This window comes from Natator depressus, chromosome 4 (assembly GCF_965152275.1).
Source record: "Natator depressus isolate rNatDep1 chromosome 4, rNatDep2.hap1, whole genome shotgun sequence".
Classification (NCBI taxonomy): domain Eukaryota; kingdom Metazoa; phylum Chordata; order Testudines; family Cheloniidae; genus Natator; species Natator depressus.
The window spans coordinates 7,330,751-7,351,291 of NC_134237.1; the positions used below are offsets into that span (position 1 = coordinate 7,330,751).

General features: G+C 44.6%; 2 non-coding genes across 2 annotated transcripts; both read left to right on the plus strand.

The window, feature by feature from the left end:
- Window positions 1–235: 235 nt before the first annotated feature.
- On the plus strand, window positions 236–322 carry TRNASTOP-UCA (transfer RNA opal suppressor (anticodon UCA)). The gene has a single exon. It is a non-coding gene; the product is annotated as a tRNA-Sec (tRNA).
- An 8,238-nt stretch (window positions 323–8,560) lies between these two features.
- TRNASTOP-UCA (transfer RNA opal suppressor (anticodon UCA)) lies at window positions 8,561–8,647 on the plus strand. The gene has a single exon. It is a non-coding gene; the product is annotated as a tRNA-Sec (tRNA).
- Window positions 8,648–20,541: the final 11,894 nt, after the last annotated feature.

A 20,541-nucleotide genomic window follows, 5' to 3' on the forward strand; every position in this document is an offset into this window, starting at 1 on the left:
TGGATGAAGAGAGAATATGGCAATATCCCAGGAACCTTTGCAACCAGGTGGGCTGCAAATTGGAATCGACTTTTTCCTCCTTCAGCCAGCCCTTCCATTTATTCCTCATGGGAGAAAGGAAACCTGTGTTAGAAACATGATTCCAACTGACAATAACACCTAGCACTGGGCCAGGATGGTACCTTTCTAGCAGTGTATATAACTGTCACTGGAAATAGATGGAATAGTTTTTTCTGCTCAGGTGATCCTCAGTGGTCTGAGGTACAGGCTTCAAACCTTTGGCTCTGTGACAACGGGGTGGTTCAATTCCACCTCCTGGGTGCAGTTGCAGTACCAAGGGCTCATGCTGCATGACTGAGAATGCTGTCCTCCCTTTTGAGAATCTATCTAGAAAGAGGAGTTTTGCAAGATGACCTTCACCCCTCTGTAAAGGAATACGCATATGAAGGACACCATCGCAATAACTGGAGAGTTGAATAGAACACAGGCTTTAAGCAATACCCGCACCGGTCCTTTTGTTGTTGCTGTTGCCGGGAGAAGAGTGAAGAAGCCATTTTATCTCCATTCTAATTAGTTTAGTATCACTGTTCTTCTCTGGCCAAACAGTTCCTGGTTCAAGGAAATCTTCAGTGCCCAGTCCGAACAGCAATTCCCAACTTTGGGGAGTACAAAACTGCACTGATCTCTGACTCCAGCTCTGTATAAGACAGCTGGAGATTCGATAAAGAGAACATATGGCTCTTGTTCAATATTCTGGGATTCCTTGTCTCCTTCTTCATACAAATTAGAGCAAAATAGTTCCTCAGTCAGTCAGTATTTTGGTTTTTTGGCTGTTTTTTTTTTTTCTTTCTGGCCAATATGGGAAATGTTGTGTGTGGGAATTAAATGCCAAACCATGCTGGCAGTGCCCGGGCTTTTCGGATCTGCAATACTAAACTCTGATAATCAGCTGTCATCTCTCATCTTAGCTACTGTATGCATCACCCTTATAGAGGATAAGGAGAGAGAATGGGAGCTGTTCAATATCCCAGGGTGCTCTGTCACCATGCTGGAGGCAAATTAGAGCCTACTCTTTCGGAGAGCCATTCCTCTTCCTCCTCACAGGGGGAAGGAAACCGGTATTCAGGGGATCATGCCAAATGGAAACTACGCACTCAACACAGAAGCAAGACAGTTCCTTCTATGTGGGTTACATAGTGATAAGCTACAAGATCTGATCTCTATTAGGTTTTACAATGTGTGGTGAGTGGCGCATTTTGCCGCCTAAATGAGCTTCAGATCTATGTGGTACCTGTTTCAAGGTCATAGCTGTCTAGTGACACAGTGGTTCAGTTCCATCACTTGGGTGTTCTCCATGTGCCAGACAGGCCTTCTGTCTCAGCGTGTGTTCCAGCCTTTATTTAGAGAGCTTTCCTCTCTGAGAAAGTCGCTCCTGAATAAGCTGCCTCCCACTGCAAGGGAAGCTTTCCCTGTCCAGTGTTTGTGGAAAGAAGATGATGACTGTGCCATCAATGAAGGAAATATGCCCCTCGTAGTTGTAGATTAGACACAAAGCAATACTTCAGGATTTCATGTGTCAGCATTAGGTAAGAAGTCCTTCTTATATAAAATCATAGCTGGAAAGTTTGTTGTGTCCTGTGCAAGCAAAGACACAGACAGAGAGTGTTCTGACCTGCCTGCCCTTTGCTCGGGCTCTTTCATTTCAAGACACGGAAAAGCTTTTCTTAGCTTGAGATTGGTGTTAGGTTTCTTACAGGAAATCCTGTCTTAAAATTCTAAGCTTTTCTAATGCCCCATCTGTCCAAACCAGAGACTGTGAGAAGTCATTGCTAAAAGTCCTGGGGCTTCAGCTCCAACAGTAGTTAATCTTTACTTTAGTCCCGGATATTGATGATTCGATACCCAGTGTTCGTTAAGAAGGTGGCTGCTACAGCTTTCAGACAAGGGAAGAGCTGGTAATTTTGCTCAGATAGTGGAATAGTGGAATAGATCTTTCTTTGACACCTGCCTGTGAAATAGGATTATTCTATAACCAAGGAAAGACACTGTATCTCTTTGTGTATCTGTTCCCTCTCTCTGTAAAATAGGTATTGTAATGTTGCTTGCCATTTTTTATTTTGTACTCAAATCCCTTATGATGTTAAATTCAGCAATACGTGGGAAGGGGTCAGATGCTCCTGTGAAGGGTACCTCTGAATGTCTCCATAAATAAAAAGAACACAAAGCCTTTATGAAGGGGTCCCCATTAGAAGTGGGCTTTTCCTCTTCTCCCTCCTGCCTCCCCAACAATAGCTTATTCAGCAAAATATGTGGTTTCAGTCAACCCTAAACTATTTGCAAATTTGACATGAGTTTGCCCAATCGTTTCAGCCCCCCAAAAGTTGGGGGATTCACAAGTGGATTTAGGTGTCATTCACAAAACAGCAGCAGGACCTGGAGAAGAGGTGTGTGCGGGGGAATTTAGTTCCAATACGTGCTGGTAGCTCCTGGCTCTCATAAATCTACAACACCCCCCTCTGAAAAGCTGCATAGCCATTTGACACTTGCCACTCTGTATCAGGCAGTTTAAAACTGATAAGGAGAGAGCACGACAGGTGTTCAGTATCCCAGGATCCTTTGCCACCGTGACTAATGCAAATCAGAGCCTAATCTTTCCTGAATCAGGCAACCCTAGCTTTTACTTCTTTTGTTCTCCCATTTGACACCTGCTTTGGAATGAGAATGCCAACTAGCAGTTACACACACAACAAAGGGACTGAACAATTCCGTCTACCTGAATTGTGTTGCTTCCGGTTAAAACAGTTTGTCTGTATTGTATATTGCTTGGCGGGTGTTGAACTTTTTTGTCCCTGTGATCCTCAGCGGTCTGGATGTAGGTTTCAAACTGATAACTGACTAGCCACAGAGTGGATTAATTCCACCTCCTGGGTGCTCCTGTGATGATGACAGGTTGTTCTTAGATTGCTCTTTATTCATTAATAGGATTTTTTTAAAATTAATAAAGCAGAACTCGAAAATCTTTTTCTCCCCAGTGGGAAGGGAATCTCAATGTGTCCTTAATCTATGGAACAAAGCTGATTCTTGGGCCATAAACACGCCACAGCTGTTTGTGGAGTAGTCAGCATGTGACAGCATAGCATTGTGTATTTCACTCAGAGAGCGTGTAAAAATTCTTCCAAGTGAACACATAGAGAAAGTCCTGTCCTGCCTACCATTGGACCATGATCTTTTATGTCGAGGCTGAGGAAACCTTCTTTCAGATTGAGCCTGGAGTTGAGCTAAAATTGGGAGCTTTTCGAACCCACTGCTTAGCGTGTCTGTGTCCCAGCTGGGGCCACTCCATAGAGGAGGAGACTCTTTGAGGAAAGCGTTGAAGAGCTTGGAATGTTAGCTCAAGCTGTAGTTAGTTACCTGACGTCCTCGCTGAGGAGGGCATAAGTTTGATAGCAGCTGTTTGTATGGAGTATTACATTATATGGAATAAAAGGCCTGAAAAGTTAACAGAACCATCAATAAAGTTGAGAGTTTTTTATACAGAGACCTCAGCCTGCTTAGTACCATGGCATATATGCGATTAAAAATCAAGTTTTTAGAAGGAATGTCCTCTCCCCAACCCCCACATTTCTTACAGGGTTATAGCTGTCCTTTTGTGAGGGGGACGGGGGGTGTGTGGAGAAAAAAGGTTAGAGGAGATGGGCTGAAGTGGTTGTTGTTGTTAAAGTCTGGTCCCTTTTCCAAAAAGACAAAACAAACCCACACAAGAGAGAAAAAAACAAAGAACAGCAAAGATAGAAACTGTGGGTTCTGCCTCCGGTGTTGACTTTCACTTGCAGTCTCATTGCTGGAGAAACACACGCACGGCTCTTTATCTCTTTAGCCACTTCGAGACCTGGCAAGCTCACACTGAGGGCTGTATGTGTGCAGTGATGTCATCTCCCTCCCTCTCTCTGGCCCAGTCTGGTCAGGACAACTCTCAGGATTAGCACAAAGAAAGCACAATGGTGTCACGCTGGATCCCAGGAGACAGCAAGAGTGGCAGCCATGATAGTAAAGCTTCCTGCAGTGGGTGTTGACAGACAGCTTCTTCCTCCATCCATCCATATTTCCTCCCACCACCAAGTCTTTCTTTCTTTAAGAAGCCCTCAAAGGCATGATGGATGGACTAGCCCATCCCTTCATTATTTTGTTCACCAGTTAGGCCTAATTTCTGCAAATTTTGGTCCATTTTTTTAGTTCCACACTTTTCTTGTTCCCCAGCCATAACCTTAACACAGTCCTTGAGTTATATCAGGAGGCCTTTTTGTTTGGACTAATTCAATCTGTCTGTCTCCCTTTTTCACCTTTTCCCATCAACATTTATGGTTAAAGGTTATTGTGACACTGTATAAACTTTCAGTTGCTTTCTACAGTTGAGCTGACAATTTGCATAACTTGTAGGTCCAATTATCTCAATAAGTGTGATGGCAGCCGTTAAGAAGATCTTTTTCTAGCAAAACTTTCAGCCGAGGGAAGAACTGATGCTTTCCCCAAGGTAGTGGAATGGGATCTCTTTGCTTGACATCTGTCAGCGGAACAAGTTGCGTCTGTAACCAAGGCAAGACTTTAATCTGTTGGAGTCTGTGTTCCCTTCTCTCTAAAAGGGATATTCTAATATTTTATCAGTACATATGGGTCATATGATGATAAATCCCATAATAATTGTAAAGAAGTCACATGCTACAATGAAGGGCACCTATTTGTAATTCAGTAAACAACACAACACAAAGCCTTTAATAAGGGCTCACAAAACATTTTTTTCTGCTAATTGCAGGGTAATGAATGAAGAAGAAATTTTATCCCATTCATCACTGGTTTAGTATCAGGCTTTTCTGACCCATTTGGGCAGTGCTGTGCATGAGAATTAGCTCCCAAAGCATGCTGGCTGCTCCTGGACATTATTAACCTGTAATGTTGCCACACTGTAAAATCTGCGCTCATCTCTGACTCTAGCCAGCATGTGTTTCACTCAGTTTAATATAGGAATAGGAGAGAGCATGGACATTGTGCAGTATCCCCAGATCCTTTGACACCTGGTTTCAGAGAAACAAGCCTCTACTCGCTCCACAGTTAGACAACCCTTCTACTTTTTCCTCAGAGGAGAAAGGAAACCTGTTTTCAAGGGATGAGTCCAACTGTGAAAGACACAATCAGCGCAGGTGCAGGATAGTTTCTTTCCATAAGCCTTGCCTCACTCTCACTATAATGAGAGATTGTTGTCAGTGCTTTTTATAGGTCAGGGTGGGTTGTGCTTCTTTGCCTTAGGGACTCTGAGTGGGTCTGAGGTGCTGGCTTCAAACTTGTAGCTGTCTAGCAGCAGAGTGGTTCAATTCCAAGTGGCTCAACAGAGTGGTTCAACGGGGGGGAGGGAGAGCTCAGTGGTTTGAGTATTGGCCTGCTAAACACAGGGTTCTGAGTTCAATCCTGGAGGGGGCCATTTAGGGATCTGGGGCAAAAATTGGGGATTGGTCCTGCTTTGAGCAGGGGGGTTGGACTAGATGACCTCCTGAGGTCCCTTCCCACCCTGATAGTCTATGATTCTGTCTCCTAGGTGTATGCAAGGGTCTGCCTGCAGTTCCTCTTCTCTATTCTAAACTCTTTCTCTAGCAAGTGTAACATTCCACAATCAGCTGCCCCCTATTGGGATGGGAAGCGAACCAATCCTGTGTGTGAGCATGTATAAAAAGATTAGTATTGTGTATCCGAAGAGAAAATTTGTAGAGCAGGCAGTAAAGCACAATGTTGAATTTCATGCATCCTTGAGGGATAGTTAACAACACATTCAATGAAGGTGAGTTGTCCTGCCTGCCATTGGTCCAGACTATTTGACTCTGAGGTGGAGGGATCCTTCTCTTGGCTTGACACTGGCACACAAGAAATCTTTTCAGGAGTGACCTTAGGAAATCCTTATTAGAAACTGCATGGGTTTTCTTCCTAGATGACTGTTAGCATGGGAAAGCAATCCTGTGGCTTCAGGAGAAGAACAGGACTCAGGAGTAGAGTTAGGCAGGTAATTGGGACTTTTTTGGTTCCCTGGCAGTTCTGAAGAACAGTTTGGCTTGGGTTTGGTGGTGGTGCTGCTCATCTTGTAAGCATTAGTCCAGAGGCTGGGGCACTCAGCTGGAAGTTGGGAAGGCCCAGGTTGAATACACCCTTCTACCTGCTGTGGAGGAAACCACTGAACTTGGGTCTTTTCTATGTTGCAGATGCAGGAGAGTGCCCTAATCACTGGGCTATGTGATAGCTTGATTTGCATATTGCGGGATGGAACATCAGTTTTCAGACCAGATCAACTCACAATGCATATTTTTTGCTAGAGAATGGAGAATCCATTTTATACCATTCTAATTAGTTTAGTAGCTGGTTTTTTTCCTTTCCATTTCTGGCCAACTGGGGAATTGTTCTCTCTGAAAAATAGCTATCCGTTCTTGGCCCTATTAAGTCTGCATTGTTCCACTCTTTTGAAAAAGCAAAACTGTCCTGATCTCTGACTTCAACTCCTGAGCCAGACAGTTTGGTATTTGATAAGGAGAGAGTATGGCAGGTTTTCAATATCTTCATTATCATCGTGCTTGGTGCAAATTATACCCTATCCTTTCCTCAATCAGCTAACCCTTCCACTCTCCTCTTTTGTTCTCCCACAGAAACTTGCTTTGGAGAGATGATACCAACTGGCAATTACACACACAGCAAAGTGGCAGAGCACTTCCTTCCCACCTGGGTCACATAGCCCTCAGTGCAAAGAGTGTGCACTGCTTTGTTTTAGATAGGTAAAAAACTAGACCCTACACAAAACTATGTGTTCCTAAGTGGTTTGGGGGTATAGCCTTTAAACCTGTAGCTGTCTAATACCAGAGTGGTTCAATTCCACCTCTTGGAGGCAGTTGTGGTGACGGCCCGTTTTTCTTTGAGCTTGTGCTCCCCACTAATTAGGAAGCATTTTCATTCTTAAGAGGAGAACTCTGAAATCTCCTGTAACCCAGTGGGAAGGGAGTCAAGTTGTGTTCTTCATCGATGGGAAGAAACTGATGCTTGGAGCACTGAACAGGACACTACAGCCTGTAGATTAGTCAACAAACAACAGTGTAGCATTTTGCATCACACGGAGAGATAGGGAAAACATTATTCTACGTGAACCGAGAGCATAGACAGAGCGTGTCCTGTCCTGTTGGCCATTGAATTCTATTTGAAGGCAGAGGAAATCTTGTCCCAGCTTGACTTTGATTTGCCACAGGATCATCTTTTGGAGGGGGCCAGGTGGAAATCCCAGACTAGAAATGTGAGCTGCTCCGTGTGTGTTCGGTGTTGCTTTCTGTGCCCGATCTGCAAGGCCCTGAGTTTGTTTCCCATCACCTTTACAAATCAGGGCTGGCTTCCCCTTCATTTTGCTCTGCATCCTTGGAACTTGGGATATCTAGAGGGATTTTTTGTGGGGCAAACCAGCACCCTTCCCAGGATACAGAAGCTTTGATTAGACAATTTAAATGGTCCCGTCTGGCCTTAAAATCCATAAAACTAGTAATTCTTCTGCCAGAAAGATAGACAGTGACAACAGCAGCAAGGTTAAAGCCCCTGTTTTTTGCTGTCAGGCGTGGTCACTCTGACTCAAGCACTAGTCCTCAGTAGACTGTGTGTATTTGATGTCTGTCTTTGCAAAACCTGCCTCTTGAGTTCAAGCTGTCACAGCTTCTAAGCTCAGCTCTGACTAGCAGGGGTTCAGCGCTCAGATGACAATTGTCATGCTCTTTCCTTATAAAGCTTCCAGCCAAGAGGAGAGCTGTTGTCTGTGCTAAAGTGATGGAATAGGACATCTTAGTGTGACACCTGCCTTTGGAACAGGTTTCTTCTGTAACCTAGATAAGGCATTTCATCTCTTCCTGGGCATTTCTGAGGGGCCAAGCTGTCATGCTTCATGGCTGTTAATTCTCTCCTCCTTTTTGAGACGCTTTCTCTGTGAAGAGGAATGTGCAAAATCACCTGCACCCTCGCCTGAAGGGAAACACATAGGGTGGATGCAATATCAATAACTGGAGAGTTCAACAGAACACAGAGCCTTTGAGAAGTGATCACAGTGGCCCCCTCTGGCTTGTTGCAGAGGGCTGGAGAAGCCCTTAATCAGGAAAGGGCTCTCTGTGTGTAAATGTGCTCCCAAACATTCTGGCAGTGCCTGGGCCCCTTTAAAGCTGCAACATCCCACTTCAAAAAACTGCCCTTATGTCTTCCCCAAGAGATGCTATCAAGCCCTGTAATTCTGGATAAGGATACAGTGTGGCAGCTGATCAGTCTCCCAGGATCCTTTGTATCTGCACTGGATGCAAATGAGAGCTTATGTTATCCTTATTCAGCCAGCCAGTCTGTTAAGTCCTCATAGGAGAAAATAAACTGCTTTTAGAAAGATGAAACCAACTGGCCACATTACACTCAGAAACAGAGGCAATTCCTGCCCACTTCTATTACATAACCCTCACTGAGAAGAATTCAGCTATTGGTGCTTTATATACTTAGGTGCTGGCTCTTTCTTTCTGCCCAGGTGATCCTCAGTGGTCTGGGGTGCAGGCTTCAAACCTGTAGCTGTCTAGCAACAGAGTGGTTCAACTCCACCTCTTGGGCGGGTGCATGGTAGGTTATTATTCTGTGGTCTGACGGGGAGACATATATTGAGACCCCCGAACAGGGGAACACATGAGAAAAGCAGGGAAAACTCCAATTTGCCTCCAAGTGTATATCTATGCTGCAATTAAATAGCCACAGCTGGCTGAGGGGCTGTGGAATTGCAGGTTTAGATAATCAGGCTGCTGCCTGAGCTTAGGATCCTACAGTCCAGACTCAGATGTCTACGCAGCTCCTTAGCCTGAGCCCAAGTCAGCTGGCCAAGGGCCAGCTACAGGTTTTCAATTGCAGTGTAGCTACAACCTAAGGCAGGGTTCTCAAACTGGGGGTTGGACCCCCCAGGGGGTCATGAGATTATTACATGGGGGGGTTGCGAGCTGTCAGCCTCCACCCCAAACCCCACTTTTCAACCAGCATTTATAATGGTTTTAAATATATTAAAAATGTTTTTAATTTATAAGGGGGGGGGGGGGGGGGCGTCACACTCAGAGGCTTGCTGTGTGAAAGGGGTCACCAGTACAACAGTTTGAGCATCACTGCCCTAAGGGGATGTTATGCTACCACAGACAAAGTCATTAGGCTATTAATGACAGTCAAAAGTGATTTTTCAATTGCTTATAAGTTTATCGTTATTCTACCTTTTTTATTTTCAATCCTAGAAAAGAGCGCATTGGTTTCCTTGCATGCCAAATTTAAAATGTCCGTCATTTCTGCATGATCGGCAAGTTGTGGGGGAAAAAATTGTTTGAAAATGAGATTTTTTCCCTCCAAAATATATATATATAACTAACAATTGGACAAAGAAATTTTGTTCAGACTTTCCAGAAATATTCACCTCTGAGTAAATGTCAAACCGAGAACATTTCAGTCCCCCAAAGGAATATTGCAGAGAGTTGTGTATTTGAGACAAAATGGAAACTGTTTTTGCAAATATTTCTCTATTGGCAAGAGCCAGCATCCGCTCTAATAGCATTTTTGGAACCCTTGATCATACGGCAACTTTTGTTCTGAACTTTATGCCTTTAAGTATCTTTAGTGACCTTTCAAATGGATTGATCTTATTTGTTTGAATGATAAGAGCATGTAGGTAAACATTTTGTTGTATTTTATTATGTTATTAGCTCTGTAAGGAATCAATATGCAAAATAATCATAGTTTCTTGAAAATAATTAATAAGCAAAATATGACAGTTTATGCTACACCATCTCCATATTTTGAAACAAGATAAGGGATTCTCAATTATTTTTTGTCAAGGTCCAAATTTCTTGGTCAAAGTATAGTCAAGGTCCAGACCCCAGAGAAAAATAATTAAAAAAAAAGCACAATAACAATAATTATAATAATAAGTAAATAGAAAGATTTCAGGGTCCACCTATTGACTACCCCCAATTATATATATATATATATATATATATATGTGAAATCACACTGATTGAGATCCTCAGGTGATGAAAATGAGTATTGCTCCTTCAAAATCAATAGATCTAAGCTAATTTACACCAGTTGAGAATATATTTTCTATCAAATATTTCTTTCTCTGGTGGGTATTAATTATCCATGATTCTTCTACTTTCCCTATTTACTGCTTTTTCAGGTGCTGCTGATTTCACCATTTTCTTTCAAAAATGGAAAAATTGATCTATCTTAAGAAACCTATCATTTCTTTGTTCAATATACTGCGTTTTATTTTTGGCCTGCATATTTAAATCCTAATGCGCACACACACACACACACACAAACGATGTGGGTTTTGCTGCTGACATTTTAAAACTCTGCCATACATATCAGGAATTTAACCCCTTGGTGGGTTTAGCAACAGAGCTCAGAATTCTTGCAAAAGAGGAGCACAGTTATAGAGACTGACTATCCATCGGAGGCAAAGGGTATGCATCTAGCAGTGTGCCTCTGAATTGCAATGGGTAAGGGATATGTGAAGGGGTATAAGCTTTGGTGTCCTGGCAAAATTCTGACTCAGGACCCTGATTCAGGAAATCACCCCTATTCAAGCTGAAGCTTATGCTTAAAAAGCCGGGCTCTTAAGTACTTTCTTGAACTGGGCTGCAAACATCTAACGACCTGCAGCCCTGAATCTGAAATGGATACTGGACCCTCCCCAAGCAGATCTTATTGGAGGGTCAGGACCTACAATTCCCCCAAGTCTCAAACCTTTCATTACTTCCTGTACTTCTCACAAAGCCTTGTCTGAATACCTTGTTAATGATCACTAGGGCTCTTGCATTACCTCAGTGCAGACCCAATCCTGCTTCACTGATCTCCCATTGACTACAGTGGTTCATTATCTCACCCTTAGTGGGGTAGCGGTTTTCTACAATGGACTCAATTCTTTTCGCTCTTTCAGCAGGTAAGGTAGGGTAGTTTCAACAAGCTGTTGGACTCATCCTGCATCTGTGGAGTACAATTAATCCCACTGCAGCAGGAAAATGGACTCAGTGGTCTAACAGACCTTTCCCATCTCCAAATTCTATAGCTTAAAAGGCAGTTAATCTGGACTGTACACAGACCACTAAATCCACCATAATGTATGGAAAAACTGATGGACTACATAAAGGCTTGAGATAAAGGGTTAACCTGGAAGGAACCCCGAAGTTCCATAGAGAGATTTAAACAAGAACAAATACACAGGCCGGATTCTATCCTCTGCTGAGATCTGTTAAAGGCAGGGGTGAAAGTAAATTTAAAGGACTTACTGATGCGCCGGAGTCCTGAGCGGGGGCATGGCCTCAACCGGAAGAGGCAGGGCCTTTAAATCAAGATTTAAAGGCCCCGGGGCTCTGGCTGTGGCTGGGAGCCCAGGGCCTTTAAATCACCCGGAAATACCAGCTGGGAGCTCAGGGGTGAATGAAAGCGCCCGGGGCTCCAGCTGCTGCGGAGCTCCGAGCCCTTTAAATCATTGCAGGAGCCCTGTTGCCGCTACCCTTGGGCTCTGGTAGCAGGACTTGGGCGGCACTTTAAAGGGCCCGGGGCTCCCCACAGCGGCTGGAGCCCCGGGCCCTTTAAATCAGTGCCGGAGCCCTGCCGCCACTACCCCGGGGTAGTGGCGGCAGGGCTCTGGCGGTGATTTAAAGGGCCCGGGGCTCCCTGCAGTGGCAGGTTCCCTGGGCCCTTTAAATCCCCGCCTGAGTCTGGCTGCCAGAGCTCCGGTGGTGATTTAAAAGGCCGGGGCTCCCCCGCAGCAACTGGAGCCCCAGCCCTTTAAATCACCACCAGGGAAGCCGGTCTGGTTTGGCACGGCTTACCTTCACGTCTGGTTAAAGGGCAAGTTATGCCTCCCTGATTCTCATGCTGCACCAGCACTGGTCCCAGCCATTAGCATAAATTACAGCAGTTTAGGGGCAACTCTAATTTACACCAATGAGCCAAGGTCCCTATGGACCATGCACCTGTTGTGAATGGGTGTAGTTCAGATTCGAGCATTCCCTCAACCAGCTATACTAAGATAGGAAAAACAGTTGATGCAGGAGTTGATTTCAGCGCTTTACGTCAGCTGAGAACTTCACCAACATAGACAATTCTCAACTGGCCAGTTAGAGCCAGGTTTTGCCACTTCGTACCATCTGAGCAGTGAAAATGGCCGGAACAAAGAGAGAGAATCTGTCCTATAAACCTGTGGGTATGGTTTGCCATTGTTATAGTCATGTTTTACATGATTAGAGCCAGCACAGTAATGCTAGTATAAAACTAGTGCAAGAGAGTGAAGGATGAAGCCTTCTGTCTCTATTACATTTTAATTGGAAGGAACTCTATCTCTGACTTAATTTCCTTTCTTGTCTCAGCCACACTCTAATAGATCAAGGGACATGCAAATTAAGAGAGAATATTTTGAATATGGCTGATTTTAAAGTTGAACATGAATAATATCTCATGCCTCTGATTTAGTGTCAGTACCATTTTTCTTGCAAAACTGTGGAAACAACGACTGTTTCTTTGTGTGACAAACAGGTTTTTTTTTAATTTGTTAAGAAGGGGAAATGGAATTATGCATCACAATTATTAAAAAGGAGATATCAACTGCCTTGTGTTAGTCAACCTGAAATTGAGCCCTTTCATTAAAATACAGTAGCATTTATTTTGTGATGAAGTGACAAAGACCCAATTACTCAGAAGCATCAAGATACGCTGTGTGGGCTTTTATTTTGTAGCAGGGAACTATTGGCTAAGAAATTCAATCTCCTGGTTATCAGATTATTGGCCAATGCAATTTAATATAGACACTTTTGTTTTGACTTACAGCAATAGAAAACCATTTGTCAAGTGGTTAACCTTGGTTTGTTTTTGGAAATCTCTATTTGGGAAGAGGTGAATGGGATGATTTTCTTTTATTGTAACTGCTCAGGAAAGTGAAGGCTGGATGAGACAGACTAGAAACTTCAGTACAAGAGGGACAATTTAGGTAAGTCTGTCCACTGCATCTTGAGTTAATTTACTCCAGACTTATCCTGCAACACTCCAGTTGTTTTGTTCCAGACAGCCCCAGGAGCAAAGATCTACCTTTACTGAGCTAAGTCAGACTGGAGCATGGTTTCATTTTGTTCTGGTATTATGTATCAATAAAACAAACTTTTTTGATACATTTGGCCCCATGCCTAGGGAATCAAATAGTTTTTCTTTACTCAGCCTTCTATTCTGTGCATACAGTTAGTGAGCAGCTGTGAGGGAGGAGGGATCATTACTGAGGAATAATGTTCCCTCTAATTTTTGACAGGCCATGTGTGCAAAAATTGCTTCTGTGCAAATTTTTATGCTTCTGTGCAAATTTTTGTGCACGTGGTGTTTCGCCATGTGCGTGGGGTTTAGGATCTGTGTGTGCGCGCACACACGCACACAGCTTAGAGGGAACAGTGCTGAGGAAGACATGTAGCTGTGGGGAGGAAGAATGATTTTATGGTTAGGGCAGCTGGTGTGGGGTTGGAGATCGGTGTTCAGTCTGTTGCTCTCCTACAGTGTTCCTGCATGACTTTGAGCCAATCACTTAGGCTCAGATCCTCAAAGATATTTTTATTACTTATTCCCATGAGATTTAGGCACCTAAATACCTTTGAGGATCTGGGCCTTAGTTTTCTGTTCCTCAGTAAAGTGGGGGATAGTTTTCTGCCATGTTGGAAGGCTATATTCACAGCTAATATTCTCCATCCAGCACCTATTCCAACTACTAACTTGTTCTACACAATCTCAGCTGGCTCTCTCTTTTAAATCTCTAGCTGTAAAAGTTGTGAAGAAAACCTCAGGGACGTCTACTGAGGTCTGGACTACACTACAGACCTATATCGGTATAACTATGTTGCTCAGGGGTGTGAAAAATCCACACCCCCGAGTGATATAGTTATTCCGACTTTACCCCCCATGTAGACCATGTTACGTGGACAGGAGGCCTTCTCCCATTGGCATAGCTACCGCCTCTTGGGGATTAACTACACCAATGGGAGAAGCTCTCCTGTTGGCATAGAAGCATCCTCTCTCAAGCGCTACGGCGGTGCAGCTGCACCAGTGCACTATAGACCTGCCCTGAGCGTAATAGATGCAGAGACATTATGTGATTCTGCAGAGAGCCTGGACCAATAGCTCTGAGAGGTATGAGCTGTCCTATTAATCTCAATGAGGGGTTCACTCAGCTGCCCAGCGATGATCATTTAAATGTCACTGCTGTCAACTATGTAATCCATCATGTAAGAAGGGAGAGGGAGGGTCAGACAGCTGCACTATTTACTCCAAGTGAATCTGATTTTGGTGCCACAAGTGGGTTGCATTTGGACAGTAACACCACTAATATTCCCCCAAACAAGAAGCCAAGTGTTTGGGAATCTTGGAGCCCCCCCCCCAAAAAAAAAAAAAAAAAAAGGGAGCCAAGCAGCTTCTCAATCCTATTTTGAATATCTACACAGCCTACCAAGAACAGCATCTCATTTGGGGACTTAGATGGGTGAAACTTATTTTGTGAGCAGAACCTAGAAGTGCACGACCATGTTTTCCCCCTACTCTAATCCCTGGAAACATTAATGGTTTGGGAGACGCTCAGTTGCTACATTGATGGGGGTCATATATGGCAGTCAGAAGGATTTGTGTCACAGGGGAGCTGGCCCCTGTGAATGAAGTGGGTCCAATGCTACAGTGCCAGACTAGGTGCTCCCAGTTTGTCTGATTAAGACCGTGGGGCAGCAGCCCCTTGGGCTATAAAGGATCAGAGCATCTAGGCCCCAAGGAAAGAGAGGCTTGTTGAGATAGAGGCCTGGTGAATCAGAGCTACCTGAGCAAGACCTGCCAGAGTTGGAATGTCAGAGTCCAGGTGGAAAGTTGAAGGCCAGGGGGGCAGCGAGAGGGGGTTGCTGGCTGACTTCCCAGAGCCAGAGCGCCATAGCTAAGGGCTGGAGAGAGCTGAAGGCAGGGGAGCAGGGGAGGAGCTTTCCTGCTGACATCTCCATACTGGAAAGCTGGACCCAGGGAAAGTGAGAGGGCTGGGGGAAGGGTGGGATGCTCCCCTGGTGAGAATGATCTCCCAGCAGAACGACAGTAAGGGTTCCCCCTGGGAAGGGTGGGGCTGTACTCCAGCTGGAAGAGCTGAGGTGGCTATGCTGGCAAAGGGGCAGCAGAGGACTGACAAGGAGCCCAGGTGCAGCAGAAGACACTGATATGGAAAGAAAGTGCCTGTTGGGAAGAGTGGGAGAAGAATTGCCTTTCTGGGTCAGACCAATAGTCCAGCGAGCCCTATATCATGTCTCCAACAGTGGCCAGTACCAGATCTTCAGAGGTAGTGTACACAACAGGACAGTTTTTTATTACCAGTAATAGCTGTGGACTATATATGCCCCTTTCATCCTAGAAACCCACCAAAGATGAAAATGCACTTGAAAAAAATCCATGGCTTTCATTCTCTCAAAGTAGCCCATCTTGTGGTCAGGGGGTACTAGATGTGGAAGGGATGGAGTATGGCCACTTTGTGGTCATAGATCTATGGTGAAAGGTATCAGATACTCCCACTGATTTCAGAGAAAGGCAAGATCCTGTCAGGCACCTCTCATCTTCTTCCATACCAAGTTCAGCATGAATGGCTCCATTGCTCTGTTGCTGTTGGTTACCTTCAGCATTTGTATTCATTTGACCCTTCCAATGGGAGTGAGAGTGAGAAGTCAGCGCTGCTACTGAAAGCAGAATCATTGTACATATGAATGGTTCACATGACAATGGCATGTTTCCTTGGGGAACCTGATGGGTAGGACAGCAGTTCCTGAGATCTCTCATCAACTCCCGGTGGGCCTGATCCAGTAAACACACACGTGTGTAACTTTGCTCCCATTGATAAAACAGCACAAATGAGAAGTGGCCTGATTTAACTAGATCCTAGTGGGAGCAGGGTTCTGACTCCATTCCAGTTATTTGTCCTTAAACTCAGCATGTACAGTGTTTCTTAAAGGTTTAACTCTGGCTCTGAGTTGCACCTCTTAGGCATTAACCCACTATTGTGCTACCAGATACTTATCCCCGGCATAATTAGAGTAGCCCGAGGAACTTGCTGCTGTAATTAATTGCAGATTCCCACAGCTGTCTATCATTCACACCAGTGTCACAGAATAGCTAGAGGACAGAGAGTTTCACCCCCTATCTCTTTCCACCCCCTTGCCCTTCCCCTAGTGTGTCTTTGAGTTGAGGGGTGCATAGGACATAGGCACAAAGTGACATAGGACTATTACACCACCCATACGCGGCCCAGGGAACCCCTCAAATGAAGGAATTCTAAACTAACGGGATCCAGCTGCTTCATGTCCCAAGAGAAATATCAAAGATGCACAATTCAGGCTAACTTCCTTGTACCTGGGGATTTGGGTGCATATCTGGCCAATGCCTCAAAGGTCAAGGGCAGGAGTCATTTTACATCTTCTTTCTCAGCTGTCTGTTGATGATGTGGTTATAGAAGGATTGTTTTAGGACTTCCCACATCATCATGACCCCTGCAAAATGGCCAGTGTTCAGCCATTAGCTAGCTCCATGAATGGCTCCAGATGAGCTCGGCTGACACAGGGTGCCCTGTTTTGACTTGCACACACATATCTTATGCTTTCGTTCCCCAGCTCCACATATGGGTGGACAAAGATTTTTCATTCATTCTGCATGTCGTCACTGTGGCATATAGTTATGATGTGGGGCAGACTAAAACAGTGCTCTGATTAAATAAAAGGCCAGCCTAATCCCTAAAATGATCAGGAAATGTATTTTTTTCATATAAAAATTCAAAGAAAACAATCTGGTTGGTTTTGTTTGCTTTTTAAAACAATCAGTTTGAAAACCCAAAACTGACAATTTTGTGGTTTTTGACAATAAAACCCTGACATGTTTCATCTTAATGGAGTGAGATTGTCACTTTGGGGATTTTTGGTTTTGGCAAAAAAAGTATCATGGAAATTTCCAAATGATAAAAAAGGCATTTTTCATCCTCCCCTAATCAACCCCCCCCAAACCCCAAACAAATAAAGTGTGTGTGTGTGTGGGGGGGGGGAAGTAACCGGCACCACTAACCACATCTTAAACTATTTAAGATAATCCATTAAGTCCAATGGAACAACACATATTAAGTCCAAGTAACTATGCAGCTGGAAAACAGCCTAGATGGCTAGGCAGTCAAGTGGTTTAATCATGAGCAGAATCTAATTGCAAGGGACAAAACAAGCTGAACTGAGTGATCTTTTCTGCAAATCTCAGGGAGTTTGGGATGTGTTGCAACCATTTCACCCAGTGCCTGGGTTGAGGAGGTGTTAATAAATCCACCTCAAGTGTGAGCAATCTTTCCTGCAAGGCATGTCTGTTTTGCCACAAAAGTGGTGGGTGCAGAATATGTAAGAGTGGTGCGGTAGGACAGATACCTTTTGTAGGCTGAGAGCAGGGCTGGATTAGGAAATTCAAGCATAGCACATGAGACCCGCTCCCCAGTGTCTTCACCCCCATAGCCCTATCCCCCTTGCAGTGGTGGTGGCAGACCCCTCCCTGCCCACCCCTGAGAGGCAAGAACAGTGGTGTAGGTGGTTTTTTTCCTACAGAAAGCAGCAGGGGAAGCAGGGGGACCCACCAGGACTTGCGCTAGCTATGTCTGCATAGGTGGGTGAGTTAGGCTCACTGCACTCTATCCCTTCTACCACATACACAGTGCTCAGTGGGAAGAGCCCCCAGGAGCAGTGGGTCTTGGCGGTCACACCACATTACAACCAATGGGGCAGTTTCCCCTCTCAGAGCTATTGTGTGATGCTATTTGCAGACTCCAGCACACACCACTGTATGGGTTACATGGGGTGAGAGAGGCACTTTCAAGCTGTTCTGTACAACCACGAAGGACGGAAACTCACTCTTTTTAAAAGGAAAGCTGCAATTGTGATGTAATCACAAGACTCCAGAAGCTGGCACCCTGGGCTTGGGCCTGTGCCTTAATACTGCCCCTGCTGTGAAATCCCATCTGACACATTTCTCCTATGCAAACCTATTCAAACCTGTGGAATTTATGGGAGGCTATATCCCCAAGGCTGAAATCAAGGGAAGGTGGGAGTGTAAATGTTGTTTTCCCCGTTACCATAGCACTTAGTTACCGGTGGGAGGGAATGACTTGTGTCTTGCTCTCTGAATGGAACCATTCTGTTGCTCATGCGGAGACACGTCTCAGGCCAGCTGGGCTGCTTGAGTTGCTTGTTATCAAGTCCCACAGGTGTGAAGAGACCAAAACGAAATCACAACGATATTGCATCTTTACAAGCTGCCACCGTGGTCTGTGGCCCAAAAGCACCACTGTAGTCTGGCTCTGGGTAAGCAGAGTTATTAATAAAGGCAGAAGGCTCACAAGCTGCAGGTTTGTACTGACCAGTGGCTCCTGGTAAACAGATTTCTTCTATTTCCTGGACAAAATTTAAGCCACAGTGCTCTGGAGAAGACCATTGCCTGTTGGTGGCTAAAAGCAAAATCGCAACAAGGGGGCAAAAGACAGGATAATAAAGAAAACACAGATCCATCCAGTTTCCAATTCTGTCACAAATGCTCCCTTAGGCTAACTAGGTAATGATTATAAGCTAGCACAATGTCCATATGCCATCCGCTGTTTGTTCAAGGCTTCTTCTGCTTCGCCTCTTGCAAAATCTCCAACAGCTGGCCACTCCCCTTCTGATACCCACACCCTAGCACAGAGTCAGCCCAAGGATAAGCTTTGCTGACATTTGCCACACAGCCACCTGCGGTAGAGAGGAACCGTGCTACACGTACAGGGAATATAATTAGTAGGTTTATGCTATCTATCCCTTTCAGGGTTTCTGTTATGACACTTTTGGGCATAATAGTTATTCTTGCAGGCCGGACACATTGCCTTTCCACCATTTTGCAGAAATGGCTGTGACACATCTACATAAACATTTACACCCAGTGGTTGATCCATTCAGAAAGAATCATTTACCCTTACTATCAAGGGTACCAGACAGAACACTAGGCACCATATTAAGTGATGTCATAGCCAGCTCCATGCTAACAATTCCAGATTGAGTAAGGGTCAGTGCACAGCTGTGGTTTCCCAGAACCAGGGCAATGGCTCTGAGACCTGAATGGTTTGCTGACTCTGGACCTCAAAGAGGAGGACATCTGCCTAGAACTGGTCAGAAAATGGAAATGACAATTTCCATCCAATGTGAAATTCTGACATTTTAAAAACCTGTTTTCATCCCAAAATGACCTTAATCAGCAACAAGGGAGATTTACATTAGATATTAGGTCAAAATGTCTGAGTATCAGGGTAGTTAAACTCTGGAATAAGCTTTCAAGGGAGGTTGCAGAATCTACATCATTGGAGGTTTTTAAGAACAGGTTGGACAAACACCTGTCAGGGATGGTCTAAGTTTACTTAGCCCTGCCTCAGCATAGGGGGCTGGAATAGATGCCTTTTCAAGATCACTTTCAGCACTCCATTTCTATGATTCTCTGATCAGATGGCAGGCTGTATGAAGAAATGACAGGTGAAGGGGCTGTCAGGAAATGCACACCCATGACGGTAAATAATAATGATTCCATTCAAATCAATGGGTCATATGATGTGATGGGGCATACAGGCCCCATGCTGGCAATAAGGCGGTTCATGAAGGCCTGGCGATACAGTTGGCCTCGTCCTATAACACCTGGAGCAGTTGTCAGGTGTGGAGAGGGGAATTAAAAAAGGAGAAAGTCCAGCTGAGTTTGGGGCTGACCAGGAAGGAGAGCAAAGCTCTGCTTCTCCATTGGTTTCAACCAAGAGTTGGAGACAGCTTGCTTTCTGGATGAGCCTCCCAGTGGATCGGATGACTAGGCCCAGGGAGACTGACCAAAAGAACTGTCTGCATGAAGACAAGCCCAAAGTAGAAGGATGGGGTCCTGTTGAAGACTCCTTTTGTTTTTCAGTTTTCATTGATCCATAGATTCAAAAGCCAGAAGGGGCCATTGTGATCATCTAATGTGACCTCCTGTATAACAAAGGAAAGATTCATCAGAACATGAGAATGACCATACTGAGTGAGACAAAGGTCCATCTAGCCTTGTATCCTGTCTTCTGACAGTGGCCGATGCCAGGTGCCCCAGAAGGAATGAAGAGAACAGGCAATCATCAAGTGATCCATCCCCTGTCACCCATTCCCAGCTTCTTGCAAATAGAAGCTAGGGATGACACCATCCCTGCTCATCCTGGCTAATAGCCATTGATGGTCATATCCTCCATGAATTTATCTAGTTCTTTTTTGAACCCTGTTATAGTCTTGGCCTTCACAACATCCTATGGCAAAGAGTTCCACAGGTTGACTATGTGTTGTGTGAAGAAATACTTCATTTTGCTTCTTTTAAACCTGCTGCATATTAATTTTATTTAGTGACCCCTACTTCTTGTGTTATGAGAAG